Source organism: Eublepharis macularius, chromosome 7 (assembly GCF_028583425.1).
Source record: "Eublepharis macularius isolate TG4126 chromosome 7, MPM_Emac_v1.0, whole genome shotgun sequence".
In the NCBI taxonomy this organism is placed as follows: domain Eukaryota; kingdom Metazoa; phylum Chordata; class Lepidosauria; order Squamata; family Eublepharidae; genus Eublepharis; species Eublepharis macularius.
In genome coordinates this window covers 129,158,555-129,178,947 of record NC_072796.1, presented here as the reverse complement: position 1 = coordinate 129,178,947, position 20,393 = coordinate 129,158,555, and positions in this window count along the sequence as shown.

Below are 20,393 nucleotides of genomic sequence, written 5' to 3'. Positions count from 1 at the left end.
TCGGAGAAGCTCCCTTGGTGCCAGAGACAATAAAATAGGCCCGTGTGACCCAAACAGGGGGGAGGAAAAGAGTTGGTATGATTTGAATGCTCATGACGTCACTCATAAAATCATAGAGTTGGAAGGGGCCATACAGACCATCTAGTCCAACCCCCTGCCCAGTGCAGGATCAGCCTAAAGCATCTCTGACAAGTATTCATCCAGCCTCTTCTTGAAAACTGCCAGTGAGGGGGAGCTCACCACCTCCCTAGGCAGCTGATTCCACTTTTGAACAACTCTGACCGTGAAAAAGTATTTCCTAATATCCAGCCGGTACCTTTGTGCATGTAATTTAAGCCCATTGCTTCGGGTCCTACCCTCTGCTGCCAACTGGAACAGCTCCTTGCCCTCCTCCAAATGACAGCCTTTCAAATATTTTAAGAGAGCAATCATGTCCGCCCTCAACCTCCGCTTCTCCAAACTAAACATTCCCGAGGCCCACAGCCTTTCCTCATAGGGCTCAGTCTCCAGACCCCTGATCATCCTCGTCGCTCTCCTCTGCACCCTCTCGATTTTGTCCACATCCTTTTTGAAGTGAGGCCTCCAGAACTGCACACAATACTCCAGGTGTGGCCTGACCAAGGCAGTATAGAGAGGGGCTATGACGTCCTGCGATTTCAACGCTATGGCCCCTTTGATACAACCCAGGATTGAATTGGCCTTTTTTGCCACCGTATCACACTGACTGCTCATATTAAATATGGGGGAAGTCATTGAATGCTAGAGGCCAGAGAGTCTTTGTCAGTTTCCCAGCTGCTGCCAATATGTGCAGTGACTTGTATTTTGGTTAGAATCATGGGATCATAGAGTTGGAAGGGGCCTTACAGACCTTCTAGTCCAACTCCCAGCCCAATGCAGGAACAGCCTAAAGCATCCCTGATAAGTATTCGTCCAGCCACTCCTTGAAGACTGCCAATGAGGGGGGAACCCACCACATCCCTAGGCAGCCGATTCCACTGTTGAATGAACACATTGCCACAGTTTCTTACAGGCTTGGTTACACTGGAGCCATAAGCACTCAAGACAAGACTCCAAATGAGCACAGAAATCATGCGCAGAAGAATGAGTTTTTTTCCAGCTCGGGGTTCTTGTGTGCAGCTGACCACATGGAAGTCCAGCAGGATCTATTCAATCGACCAGGAAAGGATCAAGGTCCTACAGAGAGAAAAGCATCACTACTATTTCTGCAGTATATGCTGGTCACCAGTTTCTTCTGTACCGTATCTTTTGTACCTTGCTATACTTTTAGGTGGGCACTCGTGTTGGTCTGCAGTAGAACAGCAGGACTGGAGTCCAGCAGCACCTTAGAGACGAACAAGATTTCCAGGGTGTAAGCTTTTGAGAGTCAAAGCTTCCTTCTTCAGATTCCTGTATCTGAAGAAGGGAGCTGTGACTCTCGGAAGCTTACACCTGAAAATCTTGTTCGTCTCTAAGGTGCCCCTGGACTCCATTCCTGCTGTTCTACCTTACTATAATTGTCTCCTTCTGCAGCTGCCCTTGAACATGATCCAAAATGCTGCAGCCCATCTCCTATCAGCTGCTAGGACCGTATTACACCTATTTTAAAATGTCTTCACTGGCTGTCTCTCCGTTTTCATGTCCTGAAGTTAGTAGATGTGAAGACTGGTGCTTCCTCCTAAGAAACTATGTTCCACAGGGGCCCGGGGGACTAAGCCACCATGCAACTGTAAGTTGGAAGCAATCTGAGATGGTTTCAGTGCACCCTTAAAATACATGCAATAAATCTGACTTTGCAAACACACATCCTACAGACACATTCATCAGGGAGCAGGTGGCCATCAGAGAGTATTTCATTGCCTGCAGCCCCTGCCGAGTGACCTTTTAGTGACAACTACGGGTTTGGTTCTGTGTGAGATGATAAATGGCTCCCAGTCTCTATTTATACCAATTTGCATGGCTCCACCAGAGGATTTCTGCCTGCAGAGCCTGATTTTCTTGCCTATCGCCCCTGCCAATCCCCCCCTCCAAATGCTGCACCTGGAGGACCCCCAGAAACAGTATTTCAAGGGGCAGTTGAGATTGCAGCCAGGGGACGGGTGGTTGAAAAAGCTGCCTTCATAGGCAAAAGGCCTTCTGTCACTAATATGCTCCAGGTGCAACCCAGCCACTGCTTTTTGAGGCCAGGATGTATATATCTTTAGCCTCAGCATCCTTGTGAGCTCTCTTCATACTTGAACCAGAGAGAGCCTCCTTGAACAGCATGGTTTTTATGTGTCTGCTGCACCCCTGGAAACAGGTAAGCACTGAGTGGGAGTGGGAGGGGAGCAGGGATACAGAAAAAGCCACTTCAGTTGATTAGTCGGGAGGCAGATGCATCCTAAATAAGAGTCCAGCATTTATTCAGCGAGCTGCTTTGCCTTCTTTTTCAGGCCACGCTGTCCTGACTCATCGGCCGGAAATCCTCACAGCACTCTTAATACCAGTGCATAATGCGCAGTCTCTGCTTCTCCCTGCAGCATGCATCAGTGGCATGGAAAGAAGCTTCTACAAAGTACTGTCCGGACTAAAACAAAAATCACAAAGGGAGAATACATGCAAGCTCCTATCCCTGGGAATTGTGCTGAAGATTTCGGGAAGTTTAAGCATTCAGTTGTAATTTTGCCCACCCTTCCAGTAACAGGAGAAACCCCCGAGTTGCCTTTGCCCAGTCAGTTTAGGTGAGACCGTGTTTATTTTAATTTTTATGTATGTCATTTATAGTCCACTTTTCTCACTGAGACTCAAGGTGGATTACATAGGGTGAGATTAGTACAGTCGATATCAAGGACATTTCAATACACAATGCCATAGGGTAAATAAATGCAAGTTTACAAAGACATCACGTTAGCAAAAAATCGATACAGACAGAGTTGAAGAAATGCTGGAACAGACCATAAGCAATTCCAGAGCTGACATTAGACAACATAGAGCTACCCAGTAGGGTCATATGTAAAGCACCAGGTAATACATAGGAGCACATACTTAAAGCAACTGATAGGATGTGAGGCAACATAGTGGCAAAGTCTATAGTTCCTAACTCGTTAGCGAAGCATCTCTTTGGGACCCCCTCCCTACTATATAGCCCTCTTATCTGAATAAAAATCCTTTTTGAATAATTCAGTTTTGCATTGTTTTCATAAAGTTGGGCGAGTGGGGGCTCTCCTGACCTCTTCATGCAGTCTGTTCCACAGGGCAGGGGCCACCACAGAGAAAGCCCATGTACGGGCAGCTGTCGATTTCGCCCATCTGCAAGGTGGCACCTGCAGGAAACCCTGTTCAGATGAGCAAAGCTGCTGTGGGGGAACATAGGGAGGGAGGTGGTCCTGTAGGTATGTAGGTATGGACCAAGGCTGTGAAGAATTTTGTATGTGATAGCCAATACCTTGAACTGAACACGGTAACTGCTAGGAAGCCAATGGAGTGACTGCAAGATGGGAGTAATATTCATGCTGCCACAGACGTGGAGCAGGGAAACCACATTTTGTGGGTGGAAACTCCTGTGCCCATGGAAATGTCTAATCAAGAAAGATCCAAGCCCAAGATAGTACCACAGAAATGCAGAACGGTGCAAGAGATCTTTGGGTGGTGGAGGATGGCTGTGAGGATGAAGGTCACAGAAGATACCCAAAGCTCATTCCCAAACACGAAAATTCAGCTACCTTTGCTGCACATATTCCTTTCTGCATGAAGCATTAATTACAGACACATCTGCTAGACCTATTCTGAGTTACATTCTGCGTGGTCATAAAACGGTCGCTTCCAGCTCTACCACAGCAGAGATGTCTCCAGCGGGAGAGCAAATAATGTGTAGGAGAAGATCTTCAGAACACTGCATGTAATTTAAACTGAAGAGGGGGGAGGAACCTCATTTTTGCCTTGGAAACTGATCTGATGCAAATTTCCCACAGGCTCCTATCGTAGATGGATGCACGGCGTGCAATTTATACGAAAACGACCATGAGTTTCCAAGGCTTTGGATGCAAATGAAGGGATAACAAAAAGACGAGTTAAATTAGGAAGTGAAGCGTGCCAAGTGGATAAACGTGGCACAAAAGTGATTTGAGAAGGAAATGTGTACAGCTTGCTTGTTGGGCCCAGTTCCTGAGCGGAAGGTTGCCAGCAAGATGAAAACTCCAAATTGTTCAGGCTGGTAAACCAACTGTGACCAGGAAGCTTTTTGAGTTACACCTGGCCCACTCCGACCTATTGGCTGTCCTCCCTGAGATTCTCTCCTTTAGCCGGAGCCAAAATGGTGGTTCACAAAGTAAATTTTTGCCTCAGGCCCAGGGTGGTCAGGCACCTGGGAAACAGGAAGTCAGTCTGGTTGGCTGGAGATGGACAGGCTGGGAGTAGGCCCCATGCAGCTGTCACCATGCAGAGTCAAAGATAAGCCTATTCTCCATCAATCTGGCCACCCCTTTTTATAATCCACCTAAGGTAGTGGTGAGCACAACATTCCAAGGCACTTAAGTTCTACAACTCAGTTACTCATAGTGTGAAGGAGCACTTCCATGTACAACTAAAGAAGTGGACTGTCAAAAAACCCTTGAGGTATCTTTATTGACTACAAAGCAAATCAACAGTAAAAGGAACCAGGCAGAGTTTAAAGAGTACTGAAATCAAGAGGGGAAGTCTCCAAATAACATCCAACAACAAGGGGAACCTAATCCAAGGAGACTAAACACAATATACACACTATTAGCAATAGTAACAATTTTTGTAGCTTTTTTATAAAATGCAAGTGCTCAAGAACAGGACTCATTTCGAGGGAGAACGTGCAGGAACACAGTTCCAGCAGTTCCCCAAAGAGGTCACATGCCAGGTGGCCCCACCCACCTGACTCGCGGCCATTTTCACTCAGCAATTCACTGGGGCAGCTGCCGGACTAATGGGTTGGTAGCATTAAGCGAGATGCCATTTGTCAGCATCAGTGGCTCTAGAAATATTTATGAATTTTAAGATTTATGACTCCCTTTTCCACACAAAGAAGTTCACACAGCAAATTCCAGCAACAACATAAATCTATAACACCTTTTACAAGGAGAGGTACACCAAACGAGGGACTATATTTTTACAGGATTTTATTAACTAAAAAAAAAAAAAAACGGATAGAGGATTATAAAATTATGCACAGGATAGAGGAAGTGAATATAAAGAAATCCCGCTCCCAAATGAATAGAAGTTCAGGAACATCCAATCAAGTGCTGGGCAAATGATTCAGGATGGACAAAAAGAAGGGTTTCTAGTGCTTGATGGATAAATAAATTGTGGGATTCACTGCTGGCAGATGTAGTGGTTGCTTTAAAAGTGGTTAGACTTGATACATAGAGGAGAGGCCCCATTAGAGGCTATTAGTCGTGGTGGCTAAGGAAAACCTCCACATTCCAAGGCAGTAGGCCTCTGAACAGCAGTGCCAGGAGGCAACATCAGGGGAAGGCTTGAGCCTCTGTGCCGTTTGTTGGCCCTCTGGACAGCTGGCAGTTGGCCACTGTGTGATACAGGATGCGAGACTAGATGGGCCACAGGTCTGATTCAGCAGGGCTCTTCTTATGCTCTTACATGAGAGTTGCAACACACCATGGCAGCTGCATGAAGAGCTCCTTCACGGAGACACTGGTTCACACGCATGAGTAGGATGACAACACTATATTAATGTTTCTAGGCTGTAAACGAAGAGCCTTTCTACATGAGGCGCTTCAGAGCATGTTCGTCAAGTGGAAGGAGACACAAGGTTAGCTGGGAAGCATAGTTTAAAAAGACAGAGCTCTTCAGAGGGTTTGTTAATTTCATCGTCGCCTCCCCAAAGGCTCTGTCAATTTCACCTCCGCAATCTAAAACGGTGTGGGATCGCAACCAGAGGGCAGCGAGGAATGGAAATGGGCTGGAGCTGCCTTCCAGAGCTGGGCCTGGACCTAGAGAGGTTATAATGGGCTGAAGTGTCCCTGCTGGCATTTCACAGCCCCTTCACACAGCTCCTCTTCTAAACTATCCTTCCCGGCTACTATCGCGTTTCCCGACACATGTTCTTCACGTGTCAGATGTCTCGTGTACAGACCCTCTGAGTCGAGAATCTTCTCTACATGCTTATGCGGAGGGCCCGGGTTTATCACGTTCTTAAGCCAAATATGAAGCAAGTTCAAGCTTCCGCTGCCTGGCAGAGCATTGGTCCAAGAGGGGAAACCAGTCCCTTCTCATGCCACCGTTAGCGGGGCTGACGGCTATAACAGGTACAGCCATGTCCTCTTCACTGTGCCAGCCCAACACATTCCTTGTTGGGTTGGCCAGAGAACCACCTCTGAAGGAACACGGCCGGCAGATGGCAGAGGTAAGTAGGGTTGCCAACCTCCAGGGGGTGGCTGGAGATCTCACTGAATTACAACTGATCTCCAGGCAACAGAGATCAGTTCCTCCAAAGGAAATAGCTGCCTTGGAAGTGCATTCTATGGCATTATACCCTGCTGAGGCCCCTTCCCTCCCGAAATCCCGCCTTTTGTAGAGTCTACCCCCCCTCCCCAAATCTCAATGAATTTCCTAACCTGGATCTGGCAACACTAGAGACAAGATATATGGCCTGGAAGAGATTTTCTTCTGTTCACGTGACTGGGGCACACAACCAGAAGACATTGGCAAATGTGCCACTTATCTTCCTTTCTCCTATTTCTGAACATACCAGAGAGCCAGTTTGGTGCAGCAGTTAAGAGCGGCAGGACTCTGATCTGGAGAGCTGGGTTTTATTCCCCACTCCTCCGCTTGAAGCCAGCTGGGTGACCTTGGGTTAGTCACAGCTCTCTCAGAGCCCTCTCAGTCCCACCCACGTCACAGGGTGATTGTTGCGGGGATAATAATAACACACTTGGTAAAATAGGAAAGAGTCCAGTAGCACCTTTAAGGCTAACCAACTTCACTGTAGCATAAGCTTTCGAGAATCACAGTTCTCTTCGTCAGATGCATGGAGATGAAGAGAACATGAATCTGACAAAGAGAACTGTGGTTCTCGAAAGCTTATGCTACAGTAAAGTTGGTTAGTTTTAAAGGTGCTACTGGACTCTTTTCTATTTTGCTACTACAGACTAACACGGCTAGCTCCTCTGGACCTATGACACGTTGTAAACTTTGTAAACTGCTCTGAGTGGGCATTAAGTTGTCCTGAAGGACGGTATATAAATCAAATGTTGTTGTTGTTGTTATCTAAATACAGTTTGCTGTGCACTGATAGGATTCTATGTGATCTTTTCACTTACCAGTGGTCATAATATGGTCTTATGATATGGATTCTAAAATAATAATAATAATAATAATAACAACAACAACAACAACATTCAATTTACATACCGCCCTTCAGGACAACTTTATGCCCACTCAGAGTGGTTTACGAAGTACGTCATTATTATCCCCACAACAAAACACCCTGTGAGGTGGGTGAAGCTGAGAGAGCTCTGAGAGAGCTGTAGCTGACCTAAGGTCACCCAGCTAGCTTCATGGGGAGGAGTGGGGAATCAAACCCGGCTCTCCAGATTAGAGTCCCTAGCCCAAGGTCACCCAGCTGGCTTCACGGGGAGGAGTGGGGAATCAAACCCGGCTCTCCAGATTAGAGTCCCGTGCTCTAGTCTGGACTCTAGCGAGTGTCTTCTTACCATTGTAAAAAAAAAAGACCTGACTGTGGATTAAAACCATGTTTTTCTCCTCCTTCATCCAAGTGGAGATGATGCATATTTCAAATTCGGATCCGTCCCAGCTGCAGGCAAAACGCAGCATCAGCAATCCAAGTAGCTGTAACAGCAGACAAAAGGGGTCAAAGTTCCAGTCCCAGGACCATCCTGTTGTTTGCTGTGTACAGTTAGTAATTCTGGCTGGGTTTTTTTAAAAAAGAGCCTTTAACTACACCAGGGAGATATTTTCTATCAGCTGAAGCTCCCTGGGCTTGCTTTTGTTGGCCCACTTCAGCGTATCTCCATAACAGTTTTTTTTCCCTCTAACAGATGAGTGTTTCAGTGTGTTAGCAACTCACATCTTACATTAGCCGATCCGAATGCCAGTTCTTTGTGGCAGAAAAGCTCTGCCATTATGAGCCAGGGCTCATTTCCCTGCTGATCTGCAGAGAAGGAGTAGCTGATGCCGCTGGCTTGTTTCCTGGTTTGGCCTGGCAATGGAAACCAAGCAGATGAGCGGGAGGAGAAAATAGCTAGATGGCTGCAACAGACCACAGGCTACAATCCAAGCAGACTTAGGCGTGCTAAAGGCACACCAAAATCAGTGGGCCTCATTTCTGCCCTGGATCGTGGCCATTGTAATTATCTGGGAGGTGGAGATCAGCTCTCTGACTGTGCAGTCCTAAACAGAGTTGCACCTTTGTAAATTCAATGAGATTCATGGGCTTCGAAGGGTATAAATCTGTTAAGGATTGCACTGTTAGTCACTGGGAGGCCAGATACGCCGTATTTGTTTATTTTGCTTTATTTATAGCCAGGCTTCCTTGCTGAGACTCAGAGCAGATTCTACAGGGCAAGACAACGCCATCAAATGGCACGGGATATCCAGCAAAGAATGCAAAATTATGTTTTTAATTTTAACTTTTTATTGCTGAGTTTTTATGACATTGTGTGTATTAGAGTTTTGTATATTTTGTATAATTTGTTCTGGTTAATAATTTTTTTTAAAAAAATGCAAAAGAGCCAGTGTGATGTAAGGTTGCCAGCCGCCAGGTTGTGGCTGGAGATCTCCCAGAATTGCAACTGTTCTCCGGTTCCCCTGGATAAAATGGCTGCTTTGTAGGGTGAACTCTATGGCTTTATACCCTGCTGATGTCCCTCCTCTCTCCAAACCATGCCCTCCTCTGGGTCCACCGCCTCCAAATCTCCAGGAATTTCCCAAGCTGGAGCTGGCAACCTTATGTTGAAATAGGATCTGGGAGTCTCTCTACACAAGGCCTCTTACATGAGTATGCTCAGGTGTAAGAAGACGCAATGTTATCCGCGAAGCATAGTTTAACTATCCTCTCTACAGGACGATAGTTTAAAACGAAAGAGCCAGCAGAGATTGCTCCTCAGAGGGTTTCTTAATTTCATCTTTGCTTCTCAGAAAGCTCTGTCAATTTCACCTTCCCTTAGGGGAGGCGAAGACGAAATTAACAAACCCTCCGAAGAGCAATCTCTGCTGGCTCTGTCTTTTTAAACTACGCATCCTGGCTAACATTGCATATCCCTGCTCTTGAGTGTCCTGAGACTCAGGTACAAATCCACATTCTGCCATGGAAGCTCACTTTGGCTTAGCCTGCCTCACAGGGCTGTTTTGAGGATAAAATAGAGGACAGGAGACTGATGTAAGCCACTTTGGGTCCCCATTGAGGAGAACAGTGTAGTATAAATGATGTAAAAATAAAAGTTTAAAAAATACAATAAAAGGACAGCCGTTCGAAAAACTGCAGTATTCTTTTTCCTAAAGTTCAATCTGAAAAGTTTTAACAAGCGATGATGATGTATCCTTATATTCTTGTATAATTATTGTTGTTATATAATATGACTATACATTTTTTATAATTACTATTTGGGCTTAAGAGCTTAGTTGCTATGCAAAGCAAACTTTAAAACCAGTATGACCAGTATGCAGACTTGCAATAAACGTATGCATGGTCATAGAAGAGGAGAAGGCAAATTACCAGGAAAAACTGGAAGAGGCAACACACTAGGCCAAACCTTAGCCAGAAAAAATGCAGAAAAACAAGTGTCTTGAGATGTTTCTTAAACAGTATAGGCAGGGCTTTTATTCAGCATGAACATGGTGGAATGGAGTTCTGGTACCTCTTAAAAATGGTCACATGGCCGGTGGCCCCGCCCCCTGATCTCCAGACAGAGGGGAGTTTAGAGGGCAATCTAAACTCCCCTCTGTCTAGAGATCAGGGGGCAGGGTCACCGGCCATGTGACCATTTTCGCTGAGGGTGATTTAAACTTTTTAAAACTCCCCCCTTGTTCCATCTGACCCAAAGTGATGTCATTGTGCGGTCCTGAGTCCCACCATTGAATTCCACCACCTCTTTTCCCAGAAAAAAAGCCCTGACTATAGGTATACATGAGTTCAATAGCATGTCTGACATGGAAATTCATTCAATGCATATTATACAGATGTACAACCTTTTCTCCTGGATTTATCTCAGGAAAACCCTGCTCTTCATGCTTGGAGTGGAAAGTGCGATGGACAGCACTAATTGGCTGGCTCCCGGGACAATCAGGAAGCCATTAAGGTGATATGCACAGTGCCGATTGGCTTCCCCTGGTGACCAGCTGGAAGCAACATATGCTCCTTTTTTTTTGCAGAACAGTTTTTTGAAATATAAATTAAATGACTGGAGATTTTTTTTAAAAAATAGAGCCAAATGCATCTGTACATTCAAAGAGCTTAAAAAACAAGCAAACCAAGCCAATAGCCTGCAAAAGCACAGGGCAGGGGAAGGAAAAAGAAGAGGCAATTGCTACTTGACCCAGAAGGTATGCATGTCCAGTGTGAGCGTCTCTCTACACAAGACATCTTAGAATCTCTATAGACAAGACATTTTACATGAGGATGCTTGAGTGAAGAGAGACGCAATGTTCGCTGGGAAAGGTAGGAGACAGAGAGAAGGCTTCATCACTTTCACCTCTCAAATACACAAAAAGAGGCTGTTATGACCTGCACTTTCTTTAGGGTGGATTTTGCTTTAATCTTTCCCTTCACACCCTCTGGGTAGTTAGCTGCCACCAGGAATATTAAATTCCAATATTTTTTTTTAAGTTTTCCCTTTGGAAATGTGTTTATGCATCAGGCTCCTTCGTGGTTCTATGTGGCCCTGAGGATAGGAATGGGAGATAACTCTGGGATATAACAAAACAAAGTTTATTTTTTTAAAGAGTATTGGTTACATAAAAATCGTTCTTAGTTCTTCTAGTTGCTTCATCCAAACTCATTCACACAGATCTCTTGTAAGGCTTCACACACAGTTAGCCTCTTTCTCTAGGCTCTATATTTCCCTCACAGAGAACCCCTCAGACAGCACACAGCTAGCCTGTTTTCTTTTCGCTCTCAATTCTTTCTCTCTCAGGCGCACACACAGTTTGCCTGCTTCAAATAGAGTGAATATATAGTCTCACTGACACACTCAGTTCAGGCTTCCCCTCAGGTTGCCTTTCCCTCACAAATACATGAACACCCTCAGGCTGCACACAGCTCGCCTCTCTTGCCCTAACTGAACCTTTTTCTCTCCCTCAATAACTGAAAACTGCCTTCACTCCGCCCACTCTCTGTCATCAACCAATCATATCACTCACTCTTCTCTCTCTTTCACCCCCACTCTTCACACATCTCACCAAACATTTAAAGACACATGCACCCATTTCTTGAAATCATTACAGAGGCACTCAAGGGAGAGAACGTGAAGCTACAGACAATAAACTCTCCTCTTCTATTTAGAATACGATTATAGTAGTATTATAGTAACAGTTTTATTATAGTATTGGTCAGGGTTTTTTTCTGGGAAAAGAGGTGGCGGAACTCTCAAGAGGGAAATGAGGAAGAAACACATGGGATTCTTTGATATCATATTATTTTCAAGCACTATTGCCGAGTATTTTCAAGAGGTGCTGGAACTCCGTTTCCCCGCATTCCCCCTGAAAAAAAGCCCTGGTATTGATGTTGGTCCATGATGGACGTTGTTCCTGCTGCTACCAGATGGAACCAGAACTTTTGAAAAAAACTCTAATGTGGTTTAACACTGTATGGTCGCCCCCGAGGAAGCATTTATTGGGAAACGAATGAAGCTAGCCCTTGGTCGGGCGGAATTATGACCACTCCATTCAGAGCTTCAACTCAGATATTTGAAGGAGTTCTTTACTGTCTATGTGGAAAGGAACTATTGAGGATAGCGGTGGTTTTTATTACATGATACAGACTCCTGAACTGTGGCAGTTTGCCTATATTTATCCTTGGAACTATCTGCAGTGGGAATGTGTACAATTACGTATTGCTGTGGATTTTGATTGCTATGTATTTAATATCTGAATTTACTGATACAAGAAACACGTTTGTGTATACATCGGAGTAGATTGCTTGTAACATATTTTGGTATGATAATTTGTATATGAAAGATTGCACTGTTGCATATTAGCACTTTAGTAAACTGTTACTATAATTGTATTCTAAATAGGAGAGTTTGTTGTCTGTACTTTCACCTCTCTACAATGAGCTGGGAGCCTTCCTGGGAGGGTTTGTTAATTTTCCCTTCCCTCTTCTCCTCCTTGAAGGCTGTGTTAATTTCACCTCCCTGTCCCAGAGAAAAAGAAGAAATAAACAAACCCTTGGAGGAGTGATCTCCCAGCTCTTTGTAGAGAGTTGAAAGTGATGAAGCCTTCTGCTCCGTCTCCTCTGTTTCCCAGCTAACATTGCATCTCTCTTCACTTCAGCATCCTCGTGTAAGATGTCTCATCTATAGAGACTCTCACATGAGGAAGTTCAAGTGTAGGGAGACGCAATGTTAGCTGGGAAGTGTAGTTTAAAAAGACAGAGCAAAAGGCTCTGTCGATTTCACCTCTCTACACCAGCCTGCAGAGATAGCTCCTCAGAGAGTTTGTTAATTTCATCTCCTCCTCCTGGAAGGCTCTGTCAGTTTCCCTCCCCTTTGGGGAGGCGAAGATGAAATTAACAGACTCTCTGAGGAGCAATCTCCACAGGCTCTGTCCTTTTAAACTACCCTCCTGTAGAGAAGTGAAATTAAGACAGTCTTGTGCTCTGTCTTTTTAAACTATGCTTCCCGGCTAACACTGCATCTCCCTACACTTGAGTGTCCCCATGTAAGATGTCTTGTGTAGAGAGACTCTGAGAAGCAAAGGTTTCCACCACACACCAAAACAAAGGACTGCCTTCAGCGTTCGCAAGTAAGTGGCTTTGAATGTACCCATAGAGACTGTGCTGTCCAGCTATAATGCATAAAGAATGGCTCTGGAAGACTGGCAAAGGGGAGACACAATCAATCATTTTCTCAGCTGAAACAAGAAATAGGTGGCGGACAAACTGAAGAGATCCAAAGGGAACCCTGGGAGATCATAGCAGAGAGCAACACAATGAGAAAGGCATTTGAACAGAAGATTTGTGAACTGAATTATGACACAGGTGGGAGAGCCAATGGAAAGTCGGAATGGCAGTGTGTCGAAGGGGCAAAGAGATGAAAGGCTGCTCTAACATGCCCTTCCCCTGCTCCTGAGCTCCTGGAGAAAAACTGAATTGAGGGTATGTTAGAGCAGCAGCAGATTCTTCTGCTGTTGCTGCGACTGGAGCTTCACTGACACGGCGGCTTTCTCCAGAGCAGATCCTGGGAGCAAGATGCCCAGGGAGAAAGTAGCAGCTGCCCGCCCCCAAATGATCATTGAGAGCCCTCTTGTCCAGCAGGCTTGTGATTGGAGGAACCATTTGCAAAAGCTGCTGCTGCCGCCGGCTTTCTCTGGCTCTTCAGGCAGCAATTCTAACAGAGAGGGGAAGGACACTCAGACTTCAGTTCCCAGGAAAACTTGCAAAAACAATCAAGTGTTCTCCACGCGAAAAAAAGTCACTTGTAGCTTGGCTCTGAGAAATTGTGACAGACTCAAGGTCATCTGGTGAGCTTCCATGGCAGAATGGAGATTTCAGACAAAACCCACCCCAGGCTCCAGTTCTCCAGGAGTTCCTCATCCTGGAGTTGGCAACCCATATTCTAGGCTACCTACAGTATCACTATGTGAAGGCCATTTTTCTCTTCCACTCCTCAGTTTCTCAGGAGCAGGAAATTGGACCTGGGGGAGTTAATTCCTCACTCCTGGTGGATAAATGGGAGGCTCTCCAGATTGTGAACAAAGGTTCTGCATAGTCAGAACACAGAATCGGAAGTCTGTGCACCAAGGATAAAGAACTTCAGATATAGGAGCATTCCCAGTCATGGAGTCTGAGCCCACCTGTGCGTACTTTATATGCATATGAGCTCCATGTTCACAAGACCGCGAGAACCAGTGTATTCATTCTCGCCTCCCTTTTATGTGCATCGATTACTATGCAAGTTATATCATTTGTCGTGGGGTTTGGTCTTGCCTGTGTGGTTCTTTAACCTCTTCCTGCATAAATAACAACAACAACATTCGATTTATATACCTCCCTTCAGGACAACTTAATGCCCACTCAGAGCAGTTTACAAAATATGTTATCATTATCCCCACAACAACAATTACCCTGTAAGGTGGGTGGGACTGAGAGAGCTCCAGAGAGCCGTGACTAGCCCAAGGTCACCCAGCTGGCTTCAAGTGGAGGAGCGAGGAATCAAACCCAGTTCTCCAGATTAGAGTCCCGTGCTCTTAACCACGACACCAAACAGAACCGAGCTGTTGTGTTTCAGCCAGGACAGCACTCTTTTTTCAGAGCTCTGTCCGCTGGAAAGCCCAGCCCTGAAAACATCCTGATTTTAAAGGGGGAAAAAATCCAATTTATTTATTTAGCAATATTTCTTCTTCTGACAGCTAAAGCTTAGAACCAGCATTACTTTAATGCTGTTTTCCAAAGTGTGGGTTCATATCTGTTCTTTGATGCTCCGTAGATTATGGAGATACTTAAAAAGCTATAATTGCTGATCACATAATTATAAAAATTCTCACTGAGGCATGCAAAGAAACTGACATACAATATATTCTCTTAAATGAATACACCAGGATTTTTTTCTCTCTCTCTCTCAGAACTTTCTAAAAAAATTCAACATGAAGTGCAAATTAGATGGATTTCTATATTGGCCATTTCTTTCTTGGGACAGTACCTTCCGACTGAGAAAGCAAACACATTTTCCAAGGATATGGACTTGAGAAGACAAGAAATTTGGATAAGGAAAAGAGTTTCCTTCAACTACAGTTTATTTAATAAAGCATCAAGATGAATATGAACAAGGGGAAAGTATATTTTTCCCAGTGTGCTGGCAAGCTTTTTGCTTTTAAAGATAACTTTGTTTTGTGAATTGGGTTGCTAGGCCAAGGAAAAGGGATGGAGATAGGAGCAGTATCTAGGATCTTTTTTAACATTAGGAGAAGAGATTGTGCGTTTAGTCCCTTCTGCTTGGAAATCTTCCCCGTGCCTGACCCCCATGAATCCCTGCTCCTGAATTCTTAGTGCGTGGAGCAATAGGATACTGCAGCTGTTCCGTGCTAAGGGAAAGGCACTCTGTGCATGCCCAGAGGTATTTTCCTTCTCATATTCCAGGATTCTTGATTGCTGAAAGACAATTCTGCTCAACTGAGTTGAAATCTTGGCACAAATTATGTTGAGGTGGAGATGGGAATAGGAAAACTTGCATATAACAAGAAAATGTGTGTGTTGGGGAGGGTAAAGTTGTGAAAAGAAGAGCATGTTTTGTGATGTGTTGCTGAGGGATGGAGGGATTTGAGTGGTATAACTAGACCTGCCAAATTCCATGTGAGGCCCTGGCATTGCGACTGATCTCCAGATGACAGAGATCAGTGCTCTTGGCGAAAGTGGCTACTTTGGAGTGTGGACTCTATGGCATTATACCCTACTGAGGTCCCTATCCTTCGCAAAGCTCCCACCCCAGGCTCCACTCCTAAATCTCCAGGTATTTCCCAAGCCGGAATTGGCAAACCAAGGTATAGCTGAGCCTAACTAGTGTTGGCTCCACCACTGTCTATCAGACCCTGCTGCTTGGTGCTAAACTATGCCCACAGCTCCACCTACTCATGTCCAGGAGCTAAGATTCCCAATACTGCCTCTTCTGGGAGATTTAGGAGGTGGTGCAGAGGGAAGGTGGAGTTTGGTGAGGCTGTGACATCACTTCTGGCGAATGCACTAGAAATTTCCCCTCATCTGTATAGTAAATACCATAGGGTAAAGGCAGGGCTTTTTTTCAGCTGGAACATGGTGGAATGGAGTTCCAGAACCTCTTGAAAATGGTCACATGGCTGGTGGCCCTGCCTCCTGCTCTCCAGACAGAGGGGAGTTTAGATTGCCCTCCGCACTGCCGAGCGGCATGGAGGGCAATCTAAACTCCCCTCTGTCTGGAGAGCAGGGGGCGGGGCCACCAGCCATGTGACCATTTTCTCCAAGGGCAGCCCACTGAGTTCCACCACCTCTTTTCCCAGAAAAAAGCCCTAGGTAAAGGTAAAGGTGGTCCCCTGTGAAAGCGCCAAGTCATTACTGACCCATGGGGAGACATTGCATCATGACATTTTCTTGGCAGACTTTTTACGGGGTGGTTTGCCATTGCCTGGGTACTCATTTTACCGACCTCAGAAGGATGGAAAGCTGAGTCAACCTTGAGCAGACTACCTGAACCCAGCTTCCGCCAGGATCGAACTCAGGTCATCATGAGCAGAGCTTGGGCTGCAGTACTGCAGCTTACCACTCTGCGCCACGGGGCTCCTAAAAGACCATAGAGACTAGGGGAAATTCCTGGAGCATCACTATAAAAAAATTTTCTTCTGTTCCTTAGTTGAGTCCATTCGGTGTAGTGGTTAAGAGTGACAGGACTCTAATCTGGAGAACCGGGTTTAATTCCCCACTCCTCCACTTGAAGCCAGCTGGGTGACCTTGGGTCAATCACAGCTTCTCAGAGCTCTCTCAGCCCCACCCACCTCCCAGGGTGAATGTCATGAGGATAATAATAACGCATTTAGTAAACCGCTCTGAGTGGGCATTAAGTTGTTCTGAAGTGTGGTATATAAATTGAATGTTGTTGTTGTTGTTGTCGTTAATTTCTTGAGGATGAGATATTTGAGCTGGAAACAGGAAAGTCTCTGATGAGCTTGAGCAACTGGGAAGTCTGCTCGGATCATTCCAATTCTCCTCTGTGAAATGTAAGAGTCTATACGCTTTTTTTTCTTTTCAATTAATGGGGCATAAATACTGAATAAATGAATGCAGCACACATCGGGTGAAGGACATTCTTTAGCAAAAGTATGGAAGAAGGTCTCTTAGATATTGAAAAGATGTCCCGTTTTTGCTTTGAGAAATTTTGGAAGGTATGCATCTGCTTCCAACCTGCCTGATACACCCATGCCTCCTGGATGGATATATCCCTTCAACTTTGGCCATAGCTGGAGAATGATCTGCATGGAGCTTGGCCTGTCCAGAAATGATCACTGGAGATTATTAGTAGCACTGCCTTCTTGGTCTCATTTGCACTTGGGACCACATACCTCTTCATCTTGTTCCACCCCTTCTTACTGTCATTGAGAGCCAGTTTGGTGTAGTGGTTAAGAGCGTCAGGACTCTGATCTGGAGAGCTGGGTTTGATTCCCCACTCCTCCACTTGAAGCCAGCTGGGTGACCTTGGGTGAATCACAGCCTGGTGGAATGCTCTGTCAATGGAGTCCCGGGCCCAGCGAGACGTATTATCATTCCGCTGGGCCTGTAAGACAGAGCTGTTCCGCCAGGCATTCGGTGGATGAAGGGGGCAGTGCCATGTCGGCCTCCCACCTTTGGGGTGGGGTGGGGGGTTCTCCCCACCATTGCACCTTAATGTATTTGGTTAATTTATTTTATTATTGTTTATTGTACGTTGATTTTAGAATTAGTGTTTTCTTGTTTTTATTGATTTTAACTGTTGTTCACCGCCCAGAGCCCCTGAGGATGGGCGGTTTATAAATCGAAGAAACCATAACCATAACCATGACCATAACCATGACCATGACCATGACCATGACCATGACCATAACCATGACCATAACCATGACCATGACCATGACCATGACCATGACCATGACCATAACCATAACCATAACCATAACCATAACCATAACCATGAGGCCTCTGCATCCATTTCAGCAACTGAAAGAAGCAGATCTTGGGGGGAAAGGACCAATCTGGCCACCTACTCCCAGTCATTCATTGGAGACACGTTCCTTGTCTTGCCAGTTTGCTTGCGGTCCTAAGTTAGGATTGCCAGCTCCAAGTTGGGAAATTCTTGAAGTATTGGGGGGGGGGGAGTGGGGCCAGAGAAGGGCATGGTTTGGGGAGGAGAGGGACCCCAGCTGTGTATAATGCCATAGAGTCCACCCTGAAAGGCAGGGCTTTTCTCAAGGGGAACTGAAGATCGGTTATAACTCTGGAAGATCTCCAACCACCACCTGGAGGTTGGAAACCCTACCCTGAGAGTTTCTCCTTGATTTCTCCTTCCTGCCAGTCTTGCTACTGGCCTCTCTCCCTGCGCTTCCTTCCCAGAGCTGGACAGCCTTTCTGGAATACACTTCTCTTGAACTGTACTCCTTTGACCTGGTGACCTTCGCTGGAAAACGCTCTGCAAAAATCTGTTCTGTCTGTACAAAACCCTGTACCTCCCTCCAATAATCAGCAATGTGTAGGAAATTTGAGAGAGGTCCATAGCAAAGAGGAAGCAGGCTGGTGCCAAAATCCAGGGCCAAATCCTGATTGCTCTTTATCCACTCACATTCTTTCATACAGCCCAAGCTTCGAGCACATGAGGAACAATTGGAAAATTGTACATGGGAGCCATAGAGACGCTCCCATGTTTAGTGCACATTATCTTTTTTTCAGATTCTTTATATTACTAAGACTCCTATAATATTTCAGTTTGGGGGAGGAAACACTCTTATCTTATTTGATCAATATTTTTAAAAGATGTTAGAATCGGTAGCTAGTAATGTCTTCTGTGCAAACTGTCATTTTTAACAAGGAGTTGCAGTTTTTAAAATAGCAATCTCCCCCCCCCCTAAAAAAAAAGACTTGGTATTGAAAGCAAATCTATTCTGAGAAGTGGAGATAATATAAAACACGTGTTTCTAGTACTGTGACGTGGAGGACTTTCCCTCCCCCCCCCCCGAAACTTTTCAAAATACAAACGTAAACTAATCGTTAACACTTCGGAGCCCCACAGCATTGGTGGTTAGTGGGAGATACAAAGTGAACTGTGTCTTGAGGCCACCTGATCATGAAACAAAGATGTCAGAAATTTTAGATTAATGGAGCATTTGGGTGAATTCATTGCAGGCTGCCTCAGTGATGCAGATGGACGCCTTGTGTTGGAATCGCAATTCTAAGAATGCTGTCCCTTTCTAATTAGAGGGGAGCCGTCCATCGCTAAGCACATGTTTTGCCTGCAGAATGTATCAGGTTCAATCTCCAGCAGCTTTTGTTTAAAAATATGTCAGAGAGCAAGTCTGGGAGAAACCATTGCTTGTGACCTTGAAGTCAAAGAAGACCGGCCTGGAGATTGCTGAATAGTGACAGAGCACGTGCTTTGTATGCAGAAGATCTCAGGTTAAATCCTTTGCGTATCCGGTTAAAGGGTACCAGGAAAGACCCGTTTCTGCCCAAGAGCCACCAATATTGGCCATTTCCACATATCTTTATAGGGACAGCCCACTCACAGAACACTGGCAACTTTTCCCCTGGAATCCAACGTCTCCGTTTTCAAAACGGTTGCAGGCTGCTTGGTTTTCATTTTTTCGGCGCCTTTTCTGGGACCGTGCTTTCTCACGGTCCCAGAGAAGGTGCTGAGAAAATGGAAACCAAACAGCCTGCAACCATTTATTTATTTATTCATTCATTCATTTATTCATTTTATTCGATTTATACCCCGCCCTCCCCTCAAATGGGCTCAGGGCGGCTTTGGAGACATCTGGATTCCTGGGAAAACGCCACAAGCATTCTGTGAGTGGGCCGTCTCTATAAGGACATGAGGAAACGGCTTTTATTGAGCTGGATGGACTAGGCATTATTGAGCTAGATGGACTCCGTTCCATGTAGCCAACTGCCCCCTATCTGCACCATCAAAATATAGAGATTCTCAACATTGTTATCTGGAGAGCTGAGACAACATATTGGGATGGATTTTTTAATCTTTTTTTTAAAAAGGCAGCTGCTACGTAGATAGTGGCCACATCACTGGAGGAGGGTTTTTTATTAAACCCTTTATCTTATGACATTTCCAGGTGGGAATTGTCCTTCTCCCATGACTGTGGTTGGTATTTAGCTCATTTTTTTACTCTTCTGGTGCTGAGAGCTGCTTAGGAACTCTGATTTCTACAAGGAAAATGATACAGGGGGAGTTAAACTACACCCAACCCAGCATTGCAGTCCTGATCCAAAAGGTTCTTCTGCAGTATTTTTAAAGTTTAAATACATATCAAGAGATTTATTTATATATTAATACCTTCCTTTTCTCCCCAGCAGAGAGTCAAAGCCACTTACAACAGTCTTCCCTCCTCCTCCATTATTAGCCCTGTTTGGGCAGAAAGACTAGATACAAATTTTAGAAATAAATATTTTTTTTATCCTCACAACAACAACCTTGTGAGGTAGGTTAGGCTGAGAGTGTGTGACTGGTTCAGTCACCCAGCTTCCATGGCAG